Source organism: Myotis myotis, unplaced genomic scaffold (genome assembly GCF_014108235.1).
Source record: "Myotis myotis isolate mMyoMyo1 unplaced genomic scaffold, mMyoMyo1.p scaffold_m19_p_2, whole genome shotgun sequence".
Classification (NCBI taxonomy): Eukaryota; Metazoa; Chordata; class Mammalia; order Chiroptera; family Vespertilionidae; genus Myotis; species Myotis myotis.
The window spans coordinates 137562112-137582405 of NW_023416324.1; the positions used below are offsets into that span (position 1 = coordinate 137562112).

The window sequence follows — 20294 nt, forward strand, 5'->3', positions numbered from 1 at the left end:
TAAAAATGGTATTTATTCAATTAAACATGCATTTCTCTGATGGTCTGGATTTTGATAGGCTCCATGTAATCTTCAACAATTTTATGAAGGAGTTACTCCTAATTCATCATTAAGGATAGAACCAGGTCTGCCTCAGAGTTTATCCTCCTTCCACCACCCCCTGTGAGACTTTGTGTTGCAGAGGAGCTTGAAACGGAGGTGCCTTGAGTCTTTGAAACATGAATTGACACAAAAGCACGAATGAGTTGTGGAGTGTGGGGAATCTTTGATTATATCTGTTTACTATATTACCTTTCTATACAGTGCTTCTGTATTATATACTAAACCTAGAGGCCTCCAGGTAGCCAATAAAGCCTCTTTGAAATAGCAGCCCACATGGCTTAAGGCATGGGTAGAGACCACAGGATTATATTTTAAATTACTATTCATCACCTACTCAGTGCGCAATACATAGTTTTTAAACTAGTTAAACATTAATCAGTTTATTACCAAAACCAGTACAATACCAACTTGGATAGTATAGATAATCTGAATTTTAGGTGTTCCTCTCTCCCCATAAGGGCTTATGTTGACATTACATGAGCCTTATTTGAATAACATCTGCAAAATTCAGATGATCTGACAGCATTTCAGCTAAAGTGACTTTAGGTCAGACTTCATGTGCAAATCACTCACTTTCCTCAGTCATGTCTACCAGTGGAGGAACAGGACAAGTTAGACCCAGGGATTCAGCAGACATTCTAACAGCCTTCACCCTGCTTATACATAAGACCTTCCCCAGGATGGCTAGTTCCTAATTTTCCAAGATTTTCTTTCTATACTCTTATTTGCTGCAAGAGAGGGCCAAATAACTTGTGAAGATGCTGAGAAAGGGTAAGAAGAGAGAGAAAGGGTCAATATAATTCCATGTGAATAGGGATCCCCTAATTTAGGTCAACTGTGAGCACTGGAAATTTCCCTTTTTCATAAGTGAAATTTGAAAATGTCGGCTGGGCCACCAAAGTACAAGGCTCCTGCATTTAATGTGACAGCTGCCCCCGGACGGTGAATCCTGGTGGCTCTGTGATAGATAACCTAGTCACAGTCCAGGCGTGCTCTGCTGTATACAACGCACGCGTGAGCATGAAATCTGTGTGGCAAAGACATTGTCAGATGTCTCTCGGAAGAAGGCAAACAGATTTTTCTGGAAACAAAATATCCTTATGGGGGAAAAAAAGGGACCAACTTGGCTACAAATATAGCCACACAAAAATCTTTAAAGCGTGACCCAGGATGTCAGGAGTTGGTCCAGTCCTGGGTTGTTTAAGAAGCACAGCCTTCCACATATCCTTGCTTTAATCACCACTATCCATGACATCACCATCCAAACCACTTATTTAGTCTGTTTTCAAGCTCACCACATGGCAAATGACTGCCTACATAAACAAAACAATTCAGTTCTATAAGAATGCTTTGCCATTGAGACCCCTGGAGAGAGTCAAACGTATAATTGCCATCTAAAACATACTGAAATTTCTGTAAGTGGTTTTATAAATGAGTGTTTGACTCTCATTAAAAGAGGAAGAAAAAAACACCCCAGAAAGAGCTGTAGGAGGCATTTTGGAATTTTGCAGACATAGTAAAGAGAAATCATAATATCCCCCATCAGCAGTTAGCCATCAGAAACCCCAGTTTGAATTTAGCCACTGACAGGTAGGCAAGGTAAAATAGATGATAAAATCTGTGAGAATAAAAATTATGTCTGTAACTCCTTATATCTCTTACAGCAGTGGTTCTCAAACTTTAGTATGTGTTAGAATCAGGCTACTGGGCCCCACACCCAGAGTCTTTGACTTAGAAGGTCCAGGTGGGACCCAACAATTTGCATATCTAACCCCAAACCTGAATACGCAATGACATGCTGGTGGACTGATTAGGCATAGGAACCTAGTCCTTGGTGACATCAACTGACCATCTGATGATGACATGGCAAGGAAAACAAAAGCATCACCTGCACCTCAGCATCACACACAATAGTGACAGCCATCGAGTACTATGGCAGTGGTGAAATTATTCAAGTGAGTACCTTTTTAGATAGGCAGCAAGAGTAACATGAAAGGTAGAAAACTATAAAAGAAATCTTTAGGAAAATGTTTTCATGGTGGACAATAATTTCTAGGATGAGACAGCAAGGGACAGAATGAGTATGAATTATATAACATGGTTCAATAGAACTGGGATTGAATCTAGACTGCCATAATGTTAACAGAATGAGTTTTTGCAAAATTACTTAAATCTCTTCGACTCTTAGTTTCTTCACTTCTGACCTGAAAGATAATACCTATCATGAGAACTGGAGTGGCCTGGGAACTGTGGTTTAGAACATTAGTTCTCAAAATTTGGCAGGCTTAAGAATAACCTGGAAATTCTTGTTAAAACGTAAACACCCTTTAAAATACAGATCGTTGGGTCACACCCCCATAGATTCAGAATCAGTGAGTCTGGGATAGAGCCTGGGTATCTGCATTTCTTTTGATGATGTAGCCAGTTTTCAGACTATACTTTGAATAGCACTTTCAGCTGTCACTAAACATCACACCAAGTAGATTTCTCAATGCATGTCTCAATTACATCTCTTTCCATATTCTATCTTATGTCACCTTGACTCATTGTTTTCAACACTATCAGACTCACCCTAAAGCAAGAACTCTGTCTTGTTCCTCCTTATACTACACACTAGAGGCCCAGTGCACGAATTCATGCACCTTGAAAGGAACTGTGGGCTGCAAGGCTGCGGTAGGCACAGGGGTGGGTCTCGGCCCATCCTCCGTGCCCCTGCCCAGCCCCTCCTGCCATGGCCCCCAGTCATCTGTCTACTGGCAGCCCTGCTCTCGCCGCTGCCGCTCCCACATGCTGATGGCACCGACCCTGCTCGCACCCGCTGAAGGCACGAAGCAATTGGGGCCAGTGCCAGCAGCGGGGCAAGCAGGGCTGGCGCCATCAGTGGGTGCGAATATCAGCTGCTGCCCCGATTGCCTCTCAGGGGCAGGGGGAGGTAGAGAAGCCCTCAGGGGCAATCAGGGCCAGGAGCTGCTGCTTGCACCCGCTGACAGTGCCAAGTGATCGGGGCCAGTGCCAGGCACTGGCAGCGGGTGTGGGTGGGGCTGGCACTGGCAGTGGGTGCGAGCAGTGGCTCTGGCACTGGCAGCAGGTGTGAGTGGCCTCGATCTTCTCTCAGAAGCAGGGGGAGGTGGAGAAGCCCTGAAGGGCGATTGGGGCCGGCAGCTGCCACTCACACCTGCTGACGGCGCCAAGCAATCGGGGCAGGTGCAAGCACCAGGGAGGACCACGGTGTGCGGAAGCAAAGAATTTTCAGTAACTACCAGAGGCTTGCCCCGATGATAGCAACCAGCGCCCTGCCTTGGTCTGGTGCCCCCACTCACCTGCTCTACTATCCCACTGCAGCCGACGTCCGCTATATTCCACACACGCCCTCTGGTGGTCAGTGTATGTCATAGCGAACGGTTGTTTGTTCAGCCGTTTGGTCTATTTGCATATTAGCCCTTTATTATATAGGATAATGTCTAGCACAGTGTGCTATGCACATATGTGTATGTGTATAGCATATGTTGGTGGGTTGATATGTACAGCATATATGAGCAGCAACAGGAATACGTTTGTTTATGTACTTAGGTTCTTTTTGCTCAAATTTGCTCTCTATCAATTAATTCACTATGTGAAAATCTAACTGCTGAATTTATTTAACAATTAGCTGTTTGGCAAAATCAGTCTTAGATGGCAACACAGAAGTTATTAAAATTGTTCCTAAGTATGAGCATGATTTGCCAACATGCCCTCAATGAATCTGAGGCTAAAGAAAATCAGCAAGTGAAAATCTTAAGTTCCAGTAGGACTATGCATTTTCCAAGCCCTCTGCCAGAGTCTCCCTTCCTCCACTCCAGGGCCTTTGGTCCCCTAGAGAGCTACAGGGTTTTTAAGTTCTCTGTATTTAATATTGCGCTGCATTTGTTAAAAGCTAAAGAATGAAAACTGGTTTATATCATAAATTCCATTAAGTTACAGCACATAATCCAGCATGGTTCAGACAAACACACATGCCAGTCCCACATCTGATGAGTGGTTTTAAAGGAAAAAAAAATAGTGTGTGTGTGTGTGTGTGTGTGTGTATGGGGGGTCGGGGAGAGGTAGTTGGAAAAAGAGAAACAGTGGTGCTGGGGAGCGGGTGACAAATTTATCCTTTAAGATACACAGGAAATACTCAGAGATTTTGTCTATTTAGTAAATTAAACTGCAAAATACAAGCTTATATAATGTTTACTTTGATACATCCTCTGTCTCCCCAATTCACCACATCCCAAATACATGCTCACAAAATCCAACTGTAGAAGGAAAGAGAGCCCTGGAAGGTTTACGGCATACTCAAATTCACTTCCAAAAATCTCTTCTTCTGGGATCTCTGAGTCAGAAGCAATGAAACAAAACCAAAATAAAATAAAACAAGCACTCTTCTGCCTGCTTCTAGAAGGTTCAGAAAGTTGAGCTTTGAGAGGACTGAAAGCAGCCTTTCCAGCCTTAGGTGTGAGCATTTAGTACTGGCAATGGTTATGCTTGACAGCATTTATTTGTAATAGTCTAGGGGGCAGAGACAGTGAGAGATTTTAACATTTGATTAGGAATGAAGCCTACTTCAAAAAAACAGGATAAGTCAGTTTACCTGTTTAACTGGAGCTCTCTTTACAGAGAGAAGAAACCAAATGCTTTTAAAAATTAGTTATCCACTGTGCTCTAAAGTCCAGAGTTCTGGTGAGATTTTATGCAGGTTACCTTGCAAATTATAAAACAAACAAACAAACAAAAACAAAACTAGCTAATCAAGTTTTCTTTTCTAAAATATTTTTTTATTGATTTCAGAGAGGAAGGGAGAGGAAGAGAGATAGAAACATCAATGATGAGAGAATCATTGATCGTTTTTTTTAAAAAATAAAAAGTCAAGCTCCAAAATTAGAATAATCCTTAAGTTAAAGACTATCAAAGCCTGGACAAGAAAATATTCATCTTTGCATATTAGTTGCTAATTGTTCAGGGTGGGGTAGAAGCTCAAGAGTTTTTAAGTTTGGTTTATGGAACCCTTTTAAAATAGTTTACACACACACACACACACACAAATTCACCCAGAGAATATTAGGGTTGTCATTCTCTGAATTATAGAAATAAGCTATTCATATAATCTATAATAATAAAAGGCTAATATGCTAATTAGACCAGACAGCCGAATGACCTTCCGGATGTCCTTCCGGATGAAGCTACGGTGGCGGGCGCTGAGGCAGAGGCGGTTAGGGGAGATCAGGCAGGCAGGCAGGCAAGTGGTTAGGAGCCAGTGATCCCAGATTGCGAGAGGGATGTCCGACTGCAGGCTCGATCCCTGCAGGATCGGGCCTATATTGGCAGTCCGATATCCTTTGAGGGGTCCCGGATTGTGAGAGAGTGCAGGCCAGGCTGAAGGACCCCCACCCCCATGCACAAAATTCATGCACTGGGCCTCTAGTGTAGTAATAATAATACAGTAATAATAATTATTATATACAGCTATTCAGATATATAGTAATAAGCTATTCAGATCTGTACTTGTTGATTGAAATTGTTAAGGACAGAGCCAAGTTTTAAATTTTTCTTAAAAAAATTTTTTTTTTAAATGGGAAGACAGGAGAAAAGGAGAAGAAATACCAGGGATTATTTGGGAACAAGTGGAACAGATGTAGAGTCTCAGGGTAAAAAGGTTTTAAATGGCCAAAAAGTAGCAGATGAGGGCACTGGTACCTCAGCAGTAAAGAAAACAGGGTGACAAATGGTAAAATAATGACAAAAGAAACATTTACTCTAGCTTGAAGTTCTTTTGACTTTGGCAGCAATGACCTTCAAATCCCCTCTTAAGAATGCCCGAGAACTGGAATCTTGGTCTCATGAGTCAAAAGGAAGCATGTATTTCTGTGCTCCTCTCCAGTGGAAAAAAGATCTGCGGGCTCAGGGAGATTGCACAAACTGCTCAAGGTTACAGGACTAGCAGTAGGCTTCATGATGTCCAGTTTATCCAAGCAGCTGAGAGCGGGGAGACCTGTTATGATGGTGACCTAAGCCAGATGGGATGCAGCTTGGGTAAGAGTGGTGGTGGGGTGAATGGTGAGGAACCAGGACAAAGCTACTTCACAGTGACATCTCGGCCTGGAAGAACACTGAATTTTCTCAATCCTAAGATACATGGTTTTGAAACTTTTAAAGATTACTGGTATTAGGATGCAGCTTAGACTAAATGTCAAAAGAGAGGCAGATGAGGTCACTGCCAACACACAAATCTCTGGGAGGAGAAAATATTGTGAAGCTTGGAGAGGCTGGTGTGACTGTGGGAGGGGCTGGCTGTAACCCATGCAGTGGCACAGAGGACAAGTGGACAGTATGGATGCTAAGGAAGAAAAGGTATGAAACCTTTCGTGTTAACGGAAGACAGGTTCACTACAAACATGGACATTTCCAGATCTCTCGGTACTACTGGGCGAGCAATAAAAGTGAAGGCTCTCAATTTGGGAGGATAAAAAAGTTCTGGAGATGAATAGTGATGTTGGTTGTACTTAATACCACTGAATTGTACAGTTAAACATGGTTAAAATGATAGATTTTGTTATATATATTTTACCACCAAAAAAAAAAAAAAAAAAAAAAAAAAGTTAAGGATCCAGAGACAGTTCTGTTCAGTTCAAATACTGTCTTTGAGACTTCCTACCCGTGAGACCCTGGGTAGGAAAGTAATAACCTCTCTGTGCTTCAGTTTTTTCAACTCAAAATAGGGAAGATACAAGCATGTACCTCATAGAGTTGGTGAGAATTAAATGAATTAATAGGTAGAAAGCATTTAGAACAATGCCTGACAATAAACGCTCAAGAAATGCTAGCTGTTGTTATTGGTGTTATAATTAGTATTGTTTCTCTTATTATGAAGTAAAATAATATAGTTTTTAAAAAGTCCCGGCTTTTCTCTCTTTCTCTTTTCATTCTCTGGTAGACTAACTAATAATAAATAAAATGGGGGTGGGGGGGTGGGTAGAAAGAATAAGTTAAACAAGGACCCTGGAAAATTAAAACCCTGCACAATCAGATCTGGAATAACCAAGAATTGTATACAACAGCCAAATATTTAAATTCCAATCTCCAAGCAAAATTGTGTAGGGTCCTGAACCACGTGTGAGGATTTGCGAAAGTCCACATGCTTGGTCCCACCTCGTACTAACCAACTTTGATTGTCCAGAGGTGGGGCCCAGGTAACTAACTGTCCAATAATGTACAAGGGCAGCCCACCATTGCACTGAGCAATGACTCATTTTTTATCTTTAGATTCATTTGGAAGGCTGCTATATATTCTAATATCTAAAAACTTGTGCCTTTTCTTCATTAAAACAATTTAAAAAATAACAGTGCCTTTCTGCTTTGTTGAAAAGAAAAGGGAGGGCCTCTTTCTATGTGCCTTTCTATCAGTCACTTAAGACAATTTTGCTAATCAATGTTAGGGCAAAGTGTGTGGTTTCTGACTGTGCCTATTGCTGAGCTATTCCTGATCAACTTGTGTACCTATTGAGAATGTAGTTCTGCACCTTCCCATCCTCATTTTAGAGCCACACAGACCTTACTGATTAGATAGATCTGTATGGCTCAGAGCAGTAGAACAGGAGGTGGAGTGGAAAATGAGAAAGTACTACCGCAAGAGTCTCCTGATTGATTTTCCTCGCATGCTGCTTTACTCTTCTACCCACCAACAACCTTTTTTTTCTAAAATAGCAGATCAACACATACTGAGTGGTTCCCCATGACACAGAAGACAAAGCCCAGCCTCTTCAGCCTGGCACTGGAGGCCATGCATCACATGGCTGCAGTGAGTCTCCCAAATTCCTAACAGACACCCTTCAGTTTCCTCACATCTCTCAAGGCACCTGGCAGAGCTGAGGCCACAGTGCCTGGAGCCATCTTCCTCTCATCTCCCCAGTCCTCCTTCTCCTCTTTCTTCTCCTTTCTCTGAACTCCTCCAGCAGGAAATGTCTGTGTCACTTCTTAGGGCTCTTAGTCATATGGGCCACATTTTAAATGAATGATTTCATGCATGTGTGATTTACCTCACTAACCAGACCAGAACTCCCCAAATTGGAGGCTCATGGGTTGAATTCAGCCCACATACTAGTACATGTTTTGCTTGGCCCACACAATGTTTTTGAAGAATTTGAATTAGTTGCCAGCATTTTTAAAAAATCAGGAGATGGCACATAATAAAACTCTGGATTTCTGACTCTTCTTGACACATGGAAAGCTCTGACAATGTAGGATCAGCATTCCAGGATGGTTTCAATCTGCTGGAGCTGCGCAATGATGATCCCTTTAGAAGTGGTGTGTCCTCTCCGCTTCAGCACCCCCTCAGTCCTGCGCCTGACCACCCCTCTCCCCCGCCCGCACTCCGTCACAGAACTTATTGTCTCCTGCAGCCCTTTAAACTTGCAACCTCTGACCTACACTCTAAGTCCCTGGAGGACACTGCCTTTGTCTTCATCTCCTCACTTCCTCAGTGCTTAGTACACTGCTATTTACATAACAGGTGGTGAAAAACTACTTCCTGAGTGGAAGGAAGAAAGGCCAGAAGTAAAGAAGCAGATGAAAGTGATGAATCAGAGAGATGAGGATGAAAGGAGGCCGAAGCTAAGGACACATGAGTGCAGCGTTTTTCAGTGCCTCAAAAAGAATGGGAAATGGAAGACCTTGTTCTTTTATAGTTTCAAATGGCAGTGATGCATAAAGCTCTTTTAGAAAATTAAAAGAGGCATTTTGTTTTTAAAATAACTTCCCAGAAGCTGGACAAGAGAAACAACTTAGATTATCTAATGAGGCTCTTCAACTCTGAGTATACTTTACTATGTCAACAGTGAAGTGAGCCAGTCTTTCCTTTTTAAAAGGAAAACCACACGCTTTATGCCTTGCTTTGTATTGCTGACTAGGTAAAAGAGAAATGATCCTAAAGGCCACCTTTGTTTCATGTCTATCTATGAATACACTGTAAGAGATGCATGTTACCAAGGACCTTTTCCTGAACTTGCACCAAATACTTCTGTATGACTTCCATGATGCTCCTTCCATTCAAATGAGAGTCAAGTTCAGAAGGTCAGAAAGAACAGGCTTCCAGAATACTAAACACATTACTTAATGACTAAACTTAAAGTTAAACATCATGAAACTGTAGCTTCAGAGAAGTCAAGGCTTAACTCAATGTTCTGAACACTGGAGGTTTTACAGCTTCCCCCTCCTATTGAAAAGGCTCTGTAAGTTGACTGCTGAGCAGAACAGTCAGGAAAAATGTGCCTCACTGATCTGTTGCTGCCTCTGGGTTTGAGGGTATAAAGTAAGCTGAGTTGGAGGTGGGGTGCTGGGGAATTCAGAGAAGTGGAGAGACTTTTCAACTTGTCCTCGATGGTAGTTTGTCTTTGAACGACAAGCTTGATGAAGCAAAGCTGAGCAGAGCTTTAGACTGAGATGCATCTCAAGCTGCTGGGATAGAGAGGAGGTCACTAATGGAAAACACATAGATGCATCCAAGAACAGACGCCTGCCTCACTTGACTATTTGTCAAGTTTTCTCTATCTGCCTGCAAAGGTGAATCCATTTTCATTTCAAGAAATTACAACTTAAAAACTCATAACCACTGATAAACATCTGATTATAGGAAGTTTCACTCCACAGTTTCTAAAATTGTGCAGTCTCCTGAGAGAGGGATTAGAGTGTAGTGGGTAGTAAGGGCTCTGGGGTCAGACAAAACTTAGCCTGGAGTCCTGACTCTGCCAGTCAGTGAATTTGGGGCCCTAGGAAAGTCAGACAACTTCTTGCAGCCACAGTTTTCTCACCTACAAAAGGAGGATAAAAACAGTGCATACTGCATGGAATTATTCTGAGGTGTGAGTGAGAAAAATGCATTCAGATTACTTAGCACAGCACCTTGCAGAGTCAAGCTCTAATAACAAGCTATTTTCATCAGAATTTCTCACAATGTAGAAAAATTTAGATGGCCAGTTGGGTGAAAAGTCATCTGGATCTTCAAGGAATAAATACATAAACTGGTCTTGGTATCTTGCTCACAGTTGGTAATTCTAAACAAGGTTGAGGTCAATAACCCCTGTCAGAAAAACATGGGCTCTGAGTGATTTTTCCAGTAGGCTGAGCCAGCCATGCTCACACTTCTGTCCTCTGTGATCAAATGCATGCACTTCTGAATCAGTCAGGCAAGCGGGGGGATGCTCTGCATGAAGCCAACTCTCCCATTTGGGGGCCAATCCCACAGCCTTGGATTTTATCCAACTGAGCTAACTGGTAACAGATAACCAAAGGCATGGTCCCTGCTTGCTGGAGCTCAGCAGACCTTTACAGGGACACATCACAAAACTTTAACAAGATGCAGAACACAAAATGCATTTTAGTAATACCCAAGAACATGTAATGTTTCGGAGTTTGGAAAAACCACAGCTACTCTGTCCACTCCAATTTATAAGCAGATTCTACACCCTGAGAGATATGGGCTTTTATTGGCCTTTTTCCCTGATGATGTAATGAGTATCTGAAACTGACATGCCTAAGGCTGGAGAAGAAGCTCAGAACTAGAGATCACGTCATCTTTCCTTAAAGTAACAACAGCCCACTGCATCTTGGTTTCCTAAATAAAGACACTTGAAGAATACAGAGTCACAGAATAGTAGAGCTAGATGAGTCTTCAGAGTTTAGTCCACTGGAGGAGTGAAGAAACCATATGATAGGCAAAGTTTATATACCTCAGCGTTGGCTCTGCTAGCACTATTCCCTGACTCCGAGTCCAGAGCTTCCATTACAATCTGCCACTCTGAACCATCCAACTGTCAATTCCTCTCACATCACTACTTGGAAGTTGTGGGACAAACGATTTTTTCATTTTTTTAATGGTCTGGAGCTGCCACCAGGTTATATGGATGTGCAAAGCAACAAGACATTTGTTAACAGCTGCCTATAAAGTCAACATTAGCTATGTTAATTATATTACACACTTATTAATCCCCAGCATGTAAGCCAGCAAGTGCTAGAAGCAACTCTCACCTAGATGCCAAAATGTTAGAAGGTTATTTCTATTTAGCTCAACTAGAATATATTATGAACGTTCCTTAACTTTGCCTCACCGGCTAGTAAGCACTCAGTAACTATGATGTACTTATTTTAATACTGAACTATTTTTGTTTAAAATAGATATTTCTGGGTTATTAAATAAAAATTTCTAAAAACCCTCTCATAAAATTTTAAAAAGTAGATGTGAAAAAAAATAGATGTGAGCTCTAGAAAATTTAATAGTACTTATGAAATGATATATTGGAGGCTTGTCAGTTCATCAGCTGAAAATTTTATGAAGGAATCCCAGAGCCGAGAGTCAGACTTGGTTCCTAGCCAGGGTCTTGCCACACTCTCAGCTAGTAATAATTCTTGATGCCCTAACATTTTTCTATTATAAAATGCACCCAAATAGCTTTCCTCTTTATTCCTAGTATTTTCCTTCCTTCAAGCTCCAATAAGCTCTTGGTCCACCCTAGTGTCACTCATGACCTACCATTCACCTAGTACCCACATGCTACTTGGCCAACTTTGAATCTTCTTATATCTGTATCTTATGTCCACAACCAGATCAGTCAGGATCTCCTTCCTTGAATGCTGTCTTAGTTCAGGCTGCTATAACAGAATTTCATAGACTGAGTGGTTTATAAACAACAGGCAATTATTCCTTACAGTTCTGGAGATTGGAAGTCTGAGATCAGGGTGTGAGCATAGTGAAGTCCTGGTGAGGGCACTCCTTTGAATTGTAGACTGCCAACCTGTCATAGCTCACCTGGTGGAGAGCAGAGAAAAAGCAATCTCTCATGATTCTTCTTAGGACACTAATCTCATGCATGACTCTTGCCTCTTGATCTCCTCTAATCCTAATGACCTCCAACAGTACCCACCTCCTAATAACATCACATTGTGAGGAGAGGGATTCCAACATAAGAATCTGGGGTGAGGAGTACACAATTCAGACTATAATAAATGCCTAAAACTAAGCCAAGGCTTTGCACCCATGGGTTGTCCGTGATACAAACTACCCTATCAGAAAATGAGGGGGCTGTACACATTAAATAAAAATTTCTAAGAATCCTCTCATAAGATTTAAAGAAGTAGATGTGAAAAAAATAGATGTGAGCGCTAGAAAATTTAACAGTATTTATGAAATAATATATTGGAGACTTGTCAGTTCATCAGCTGGAAATGTTGTGAAGGAATCTTTGGACTCCTCAAAGCTAGTCAGAAAAAACCCAATATTCATCAGATTGTGAATCTAATATAAAGAGGGAATATGCTAATTCACTTCCACACCCACAAAGATGGCGGCGCCCACAGCCACAAGATGGTGGTGCCCAGTCCCCTCAGCCCCTCCAGGGTGGCAGGCACATGGCAAGGCTGGGCCTGCCCCCAGGTGGGCCAGGCCGCTCCGCACACCTGCCTCCGGAGTCCCCCAGTCCCCTCAGCCCCCCAGCCGCCCAGGGCCAGCCTGAGGCGCAGGTAACCAGGGCCAGCCGAGGCTTGCACTGCCGGCAGTGGCAGCAGCAAAGGTGTGATGGGGGGGGGGGGGGGGGGTTCACCTCCCACCCCTGAGGGCTCCTGGACTGTGAGAGGGGGTTAGGCCAGGCTGAGGGACCAACCCTCCAGTGCATGAATTTTCATGCACCAGGCCTCTAGGTTAACATAAAATGAGCAAGAGTGTACAACACTAATTAGATTCTCAAATGTTTAAGGCTAGAGTTTTCTTGAGTTACATAACTCCTTTTTTCTAAATATTTGGGATAACCATAGAAACTACCCTTCTCTCAAGAGTATTTGAGAACTAAAAAACTGGGAAAGGAAGAGATTAAAATGTAAATGTGAAAACAAACATATCAATGTCCCAGCAGTGGTTATCTCTAGGAGGTGCAGTTATAGGTAATTTTATTTTTATCTTTGCATCTTTGTGTATTTCCCACATTCATTACCATGAACATGCTACTCTTATAATCATAGAGAAACTCTAAGAAGCTTTAAAATAAAGGTAAAGATAAAATCTTCAGGATATATAGATATTTGAAGAAAGACAAATTAGGGTGCTCTTAGCATCAGATGGTGAGTGCCATGGGATGATAACATGTCCGAGAATTCCCAAGAAGAGCATGTGGCCACATGAATCATATAGTGAATGTGATTTCCATACTTAGGCGGAATGGATCAAATTTGCCAATGGGATTGGCTATAATGAAGAGCTAAGCGGGTGTTTTAGTGTTATTGATGATTTTGAGGAAAGCTAGAGAAGCATGTTATTCAGGATCTGAGGTTAGGGCTTGAAGTGACAACCAACTACTGAAACACTATGTGTACAAGAAGTAATTGTATGAAACCATGACAGGGAGAACTGGCAGACCCTTAACCCAGGCTAGGGACTGCCCAGAGATGTTCTACAGGGCAAGATCAGTGTCTATAGGGAGTCTAAGACAAGAGACTTCCAGAAAGACAATTCTAAACCTGAAGTCAAAATACTGTAGACCAAGAGATAAAGGGGGGAGATTGGGAGCAGAAAAGAGAGAAGCACAAGGGCCAAAAGAGACTCCAGTTATGAAAGGGCTTTCAAATATTTCTAGAAGGGCCTGTGCTGTGATTAATGAAATCAAAGCTTAAGAGAGAAACATGAGACAGAATTTGAAATTATTTTGAAAATGTCAGTTCTTGCATTTAAAAATATATATATTTTTTTATTGATTTCAGAGAGAAAGGGAGAGGGAGAGAGAGAGAGAAATGTCAATGATGAGAGAGAATCATTGATTGGCTGCCTCCTGCATGCCCCCTATTGGGATCGAGCCCACAACCTGGGCATGTGCCCTGACTGGGTATCGAACCATGATCTCCTGGTTCATGGGTGAACATTCAACCACTGAGCCACACTGGCCAGGCAGCTCTTGCATTTGAATGCAACTGTAACACCAGAGATGGTGAGAAAGAAGGGTCAGAAGGCTATGGAATCCAAAGTCATTGTGATTGAATGTGTACATCTCATCCTGAGTTTGGAGGTATTGCTGGAAATCTGCCAAAAAAAAACCAGAGCAAAACAGGGAAGAATAAACCAATGATCTGTCTTCCTTTCCCCAGTATGTTCAATAGAGTTTCTTTGAACTACATTAGGAAGAAAATTAAGGTTGAATTCCTAAGTCTTGGGTCAGGGGTGGACAGCTCCAATACCAACAAGGGTCAGACAGGTAACATAAACAAATGAAGTGGTCCAATTCAGAGTGGCCATGCTGCAGGAGAGAGCCCCTGCTCTGCCTGAAAGGACAACTGTGGAAATGTGGGCCCAGGGTTGCCAAATCTTCTTAGTTTTCAGAAAAAGACAGATATCTGAATTTATTTGTGAAATCTTCTACTGTAAGTAACTAACTTAATATCTTTATATAAAAAAAATCATCATGTAGATCAAAGAAAATATATCTGGGGAGGAATGTTGGGCCCAAGCTAGTTTGTAATCTTTTCCCTGGACCCCTTCCTCAGTACAATTGAAACTTTGGTTAAAGAACCGATTTAAACACTACATGCTATCTTGAAAGCAAGCAAATACCTGACCTTTGGCCAGACTTTAGAATGCTAGGAAAGCTCAAGTGGTAAAAGAATCTGGGATAATGTAGCTCTTCACAGCTAATGCCTTGGGGAGAATATTACACAAGTTTAAGTAAGCCTAACATCCAGATGTACAAAGAACAAAGTATAGAATTTGGGAAGGAGTTAAGTGTGGGCCAGTGTCAAAGCTTGAAAACACTTGCATGCAATTTACTTTTGATTCTAGTAGGAAGTTGCAATGAATACTGGAGAACAAAACCTGGTCCCCAAGGGAAATTTATGAAACCATACAGACTCACCATGTGCTACTCCAGCGACTAAAGAATTGATTACTTAGGGTTTCTGAGGCTTTGGGTAGATTACAAGGTAAAAGATACGATACTGAAACAATATAGTGGATGGAAAACTCAAGGATGCTTTCTTTGTTAGAGATTAGACAAATAAAAGTGTTCAAGTATAGACCCCTAAATGCACAAGGAAGTGAGAGAATTTAACAAGATTCTCACTACCTGTACAGGGTTGACTAGTTTGTACCCCACCCCCAAACCCATTCATGTTCACTGGGAATTTGTGAATGTGAATCTATTTGGAAATTTGGTCTTTGCAGATGTAAACAAGTTAAGATGAAATCATATTGGATGAGGGTGGGCTCTAATCCAATGATTGATATCCTTGTGGGAAGATGGAATTTACACATAGACACACATTGAAGGAAGACAACCATATGAAGACAGAGGAAGATTTTAGAGTTACCACCTCTCCTTCCCTCCCCCCAAGGACTACTAGCAACCACCAGATGTTATAAAAGGCAAGGAATGATTCTCTCAAAAGCCTTTGGAGGAGGCAAAGCCCTGCTGGCTCCTTGATTTCAGCCTTCCAGCCTCCAGAATTCTGAGAGAATAAATTTCTATTGTTATAAGCCACCCAATTTGTGGTAATGGCAGCCCTAGGCCCTTTTCAAGCCACTTCTGGATGGAAGACTTGCTATGGTAAAATTATATAATGACTTACAATTATGCCCCAAATTGGAGCAATATGTAGGGCAGATAAAGCCACAGGAACCATACTGTCAATAGAGCATGAAAATCTAGTTTCTGGAGAGAATGGAAATGAGGAATAATGACTGGTAACCAAATGGAGAGCAGGAGAACTCAAACTCCAGTGGTGATATACACGCATTTATCCCAGAGTTGAAATAAATTTCATTTCATTTAGGGGAAACAAACACAATACAGATTTAAAAAACTGTATTCATCCTATCCTTGCCCAACTTAGCTTCCTTTTTGTGAAACAACAACAACAATAAACAAACAAAAAATAACTACAGGTATTTTATTGTCTTTGTGTATGTAAAGAACAAGATTAAGTATTAATCTATTTATAACTTTGTCCCATATGCAGGAAGTTTTCCTTATACAATACACACTCAAACAATAGGTTTACATAATTGTTGGAGGGGTGCTTTCCATTTTGCCTTTGTATTATTTAAAAATACACTCGATCTTAGCCAAAAGGCCAAGTAGCAATGTAGCATTTAAAAATAGAGAGAGAGCCCAGCTGGAGTGGCATAGCTGGTTGAAGCACTGTCCCATGCACCAAAAGGTTGCTGGTTTGATTCCCAGTCACGGCATGTACCTGGGCTGTGCGTTCGATCTCTGGTCAAAGTACGTACTGAAGGCAGCCAATGGATGTTTCTCTTTCACATCGACATTTCTCTCTCTCTCCCTTACTTTCTCTAAGCATGTCCTTGGGTGAGGATTAAAATAAATAAATACACACACACACACACACACACACACACACACACACACACACACACAGCATGTCCTTGGGCGAGGATTAAAATAAACAAACAAACAAACAACTCCCCCCCCCCCCCCCACACACACACCATTAATTTACCCATGGATTCTTAGTGTTAACACATTTGAGAACAATAAATGTCTTTGGACCAAATTCTGATTCTAAAGGCTTTCACCCACAAGGAACTACTTCTGGGCTCCAAGGAGCATGTCTCATAGAGATGTGGCATCTTCCAGGGTCAAAGGTGGTAATTTAACAGGACCTTGGAGGAATTCACAGATATTTCTCTAAAAAAAAGAAAAATCCACAAAAATGTCTGATCTAATCTGAATTTGGATCAGATCAACATTCTATTTTAGCATTAAAATATGGTTAAAATCAATTTTAGAGATTTTACATTTCCACAAAGAGCATTTCACAGAAATCTAATAAAGATATGCTGTTCTCTGATCTTGTCCAAGCTATCTGTTAATGTAAGTGCTTAAAGGTGCTCAAGAAATGTTGGTAAATGAATTAACAAATAAAAAACCACTGCCCCTGAACAATGCCATATGATGCCCTTAATAAATGTATTCCACAGGATAAGTCTGGGTAACTAAAACAGGATGTTCCTTTTCACTGAGGCCACTAGGAAACTTACAGCTAAATTTGTGATTTACTCCTAACCACTATAAAGGACCAGGTAATATTTACTTCTGTTTCTCATTCTTATCTCTGGCTTTATATTCCAATTACCTGAATTCCATATTGCATACTATCTGGACAGGAGATATAAATAGATTAATACATAAAAAGGACATGAAACTCCAGTAACTATTAACCTCCCCTATAACAAACACTGTGTGATTTTGTTTTTTTTAAATATATTTTTATTGATTTCAGAGAGGAAGGGAGAGGGAGAGAGAGATAGAAACATCAATGATGGGAATCAGTGATTGGCTGCCTCCTGCACACCCCACACTAGGGATCAAGACCAGGAATAAAACCCTGACCTTCTGGTTCTTAGGTTGATGCTCAACCACTGAGCCACACCAGCCAGGTACACTGTGTGATTTAAAAAATATATATTTTATTGATTTCAGAGAGGAAGAGAGAGGGAGATAGAAACATCAATACCAATGATGAGAATCATTGATCTGCTGCTTCCTGCACGACCTCCACTGGGGATCGAGCCCACAACCTGGGCATGTGCCCTGACCAGGAATCAAACCATGACCTCCTGGTTCATAGGTCGATGCTCAAACAGAGTCACGCCAGCTGGCCAGCACTATGTGACTTTTAGAGAAAGCTCTCCCCAAATTAACCCTTCTACCTTTGGTAATTTCTGGAAAATTCTAAGGTTTCATGGGGAAGTTAGGAAAGCATGGCTAACCTTGATCTTTGTTGGGTCTGCTTGTTTCTCAAAAAGGTGATATTCGTTTGAAGTAGAGCTAAGTAAAACAAAAAATGGTCTGTTTGGTACCATGGCTTATACTTTTCTAATGCAGAGAAGCCACATATTATCAAAGACTTAACTTCAAATACTGAGGTAAGAAGGTCAAAGAAAACAAAAGAGGAAAGAGACCTGTGTGTCAATGTCAGAGGCAAATTTCTATAGTTCTTCCCAGTTGAATTTAAACATCAACTTTGTTTTTGGCCTAACAAATGTGTTCCTGAATTATTATTATTATTATTATTATTATTATTATTATTATTTGCTATGCTCTTTTATTTAAGAGGTAACTTATTTAGATTTGAAAATAGACCATTGTGTATGTGGTAACTTGCATTCCATGACACAAATGATACTGCTTTTCAGCAATTTTCCAAGCCCATATTTAAGCAGTTAGTCTATACTGTCATGTCAAGCCTTATACGATTCTGCACAACAGATTTTCTTTAAAGAGTAAAATACAATTTAAGAAGCTAAAAGTAAATTTAACTAGGAGAAAAACCTGGAGCCAGACAGGAAATTCTGGCATCCTAGTCATTATCCATGTACAGGAGCTGAGAAGCATCAAGCCCACCTGGACTGGACTGCTTCCTTCAGCGGAGGTGTCCACAGGATGGAAGGGACTCCTGACTCTGGTTTGGTTGTTTTCCCCTCTCTAAATGCAATGCAAAAAGGAGTGTTAAGAATCATCTGGCACCTTTATTGCCCTATGGCAGTTTCTCCCCTCACACCCTATGGTGAAATGTGTCATAATAATTTTGCACCCACAAATATGGCTTCAGGGTGGCCCCTGCAGTGGAGTGAGCTGTGTGGGCAGCTTGCTTTGGTTAGCTGCAGCTGCAGGGAAGAACTGGCTCCTCTCCCTTCCTCCTCTTTCTCCACCCACCCCAAACAAATGCTTCAGGCAGCTGCTACACTTGAGTGCTGGCCGTGCCCAAGGCTCTGAGGCTGAGGGAAGAGGAGAAATGAGACAGGCTCATTTGTGGGCCCAATTGAGGGATGAATAAGTGAGGAAACTTTAAGTCTACTGCTAGTTTTCCTGGTAAAATAGACCATAGAAGGTATGTGGTCTGGACTTGTCTGTCCCCTTCCACATAGAGAATGTTCAGCATTGCTTGGGATCTAGAATGTAGGAAGACAATGTAAGCAAAATGGCCTTGGACTGTGGCTAGGTGGTCTATATGTCCCAGTTTGCCTGAGATAGTCCTATATTATTCATTGTATCTCCTTTCACTCTTGAAAGCTCTGGCACAATGTTTCTTAGGAGGGTACATTTATACTGTAGGGGGACAATTCTTCCTTTCACGAGATTGCTCTACTCACTGTTGAAAATTTACATTTACTGTTGAAAATGGACTTACTTCTGCCCATTAAATGCCAGCAGCATACCTCTACCCTATCATTTTTTGTCCACCCTATCATTTTGACAACCCCAAATGCCTTTCCTCTTCCCAAAGCCTTCTGGGGAGAGCAGGGCCACCGGGTACTCTTTCAGTTAGGAAACAAGGAAGCTGAACCTAAAGAAAGGTTCAATGATTTCACTAAAGCCACAGCTAGAAAGTGGTCAAGGCATTGTTCTTGACATCTACAGTGCTCTTTCTGGAACAAAAGTCTACTGTTCCCTAACAGGTACCTGTAGTTGAATCACTGGGATAGAGGCAAAAACTGCAGGGAAAGAATTTACATATGGTAATACCAGTGTTTTATTGTGACCACTTAATCATATGCAGTCAGAAGCTTCATAACCCTTGCTGGTAGCTTCATAACCCTTGCTGGTTTCAGAGGTTATTAATAATAATAATGGTGGGTTTTTTTAAAGGAGGACCTGATACTTTGATTTTTAAGCACATAATATTTGGAGTTAAACATAAATGCTTTCCAGAAAGGGAGAGGAGGATTGTCATTTTTAAAATATACAAAGCTTAAAGAGAGATGAACAACAATTAACAATAGCACCAATAAATATGTTTTTGAAGAACCTTTTCTTCAAGAAATTAAAAATCTTTTTTTATTTTAAAAATATTAAAAGATATAGTATTTTCAAAAGAAGCCAATAACACCTACCCCCTATAGTTCTTATTAGCTTCACTTCCTTAATAGGATTTAATCCTAAAAATAACTCTAGGAGGTAGGCAGAGAAATTATTATCTTCATTTTACTTACAAGGAAATGGAGGTTAAGAAATTTCAGTGGCTTGCTGCAGGGTCAGATTTCTGACCTCCAGTCCAGTATTCTCTACATTGTATCTTGAAAACTCAAGTAGGGAGCACTGTTCAGAGGCAATAGTTTCTTAAATAATTCAGCCTCTTTCTCCAGTATTTAGTAGAAAATATTATTTTTTCCTTCCACATAATTA

The 20294-nt window shown here is 41.1% G+C and overlaps 1 protein-coding gene across 2 annotated transcripts in view; it reads right to left on the reverse strand.

Moving 5' to 3' along the window:
* Positions 1–20294, reverse strand: part of CMSS1 (cms1 ribosomal small subunit homolog) — a 413449-nt gene that overhangs the window by 122468 nt on the left and 270687 nt on the right. The window contains exon 2 of one of the 2 annotated variants that reach the window (XM_036352289.1): positions 11821–11920. The exons of the other annotated variant lie outside the window; for it this stretch is intronic. The gene's annotated coding sequence lies outside the window, so the exon portion shown is untranslated. The remainder of the gene's footprint in view (positions 1–11820; positions 11921–20294) is intronic. 2 annotated transcript variants of the gene reach the window in all.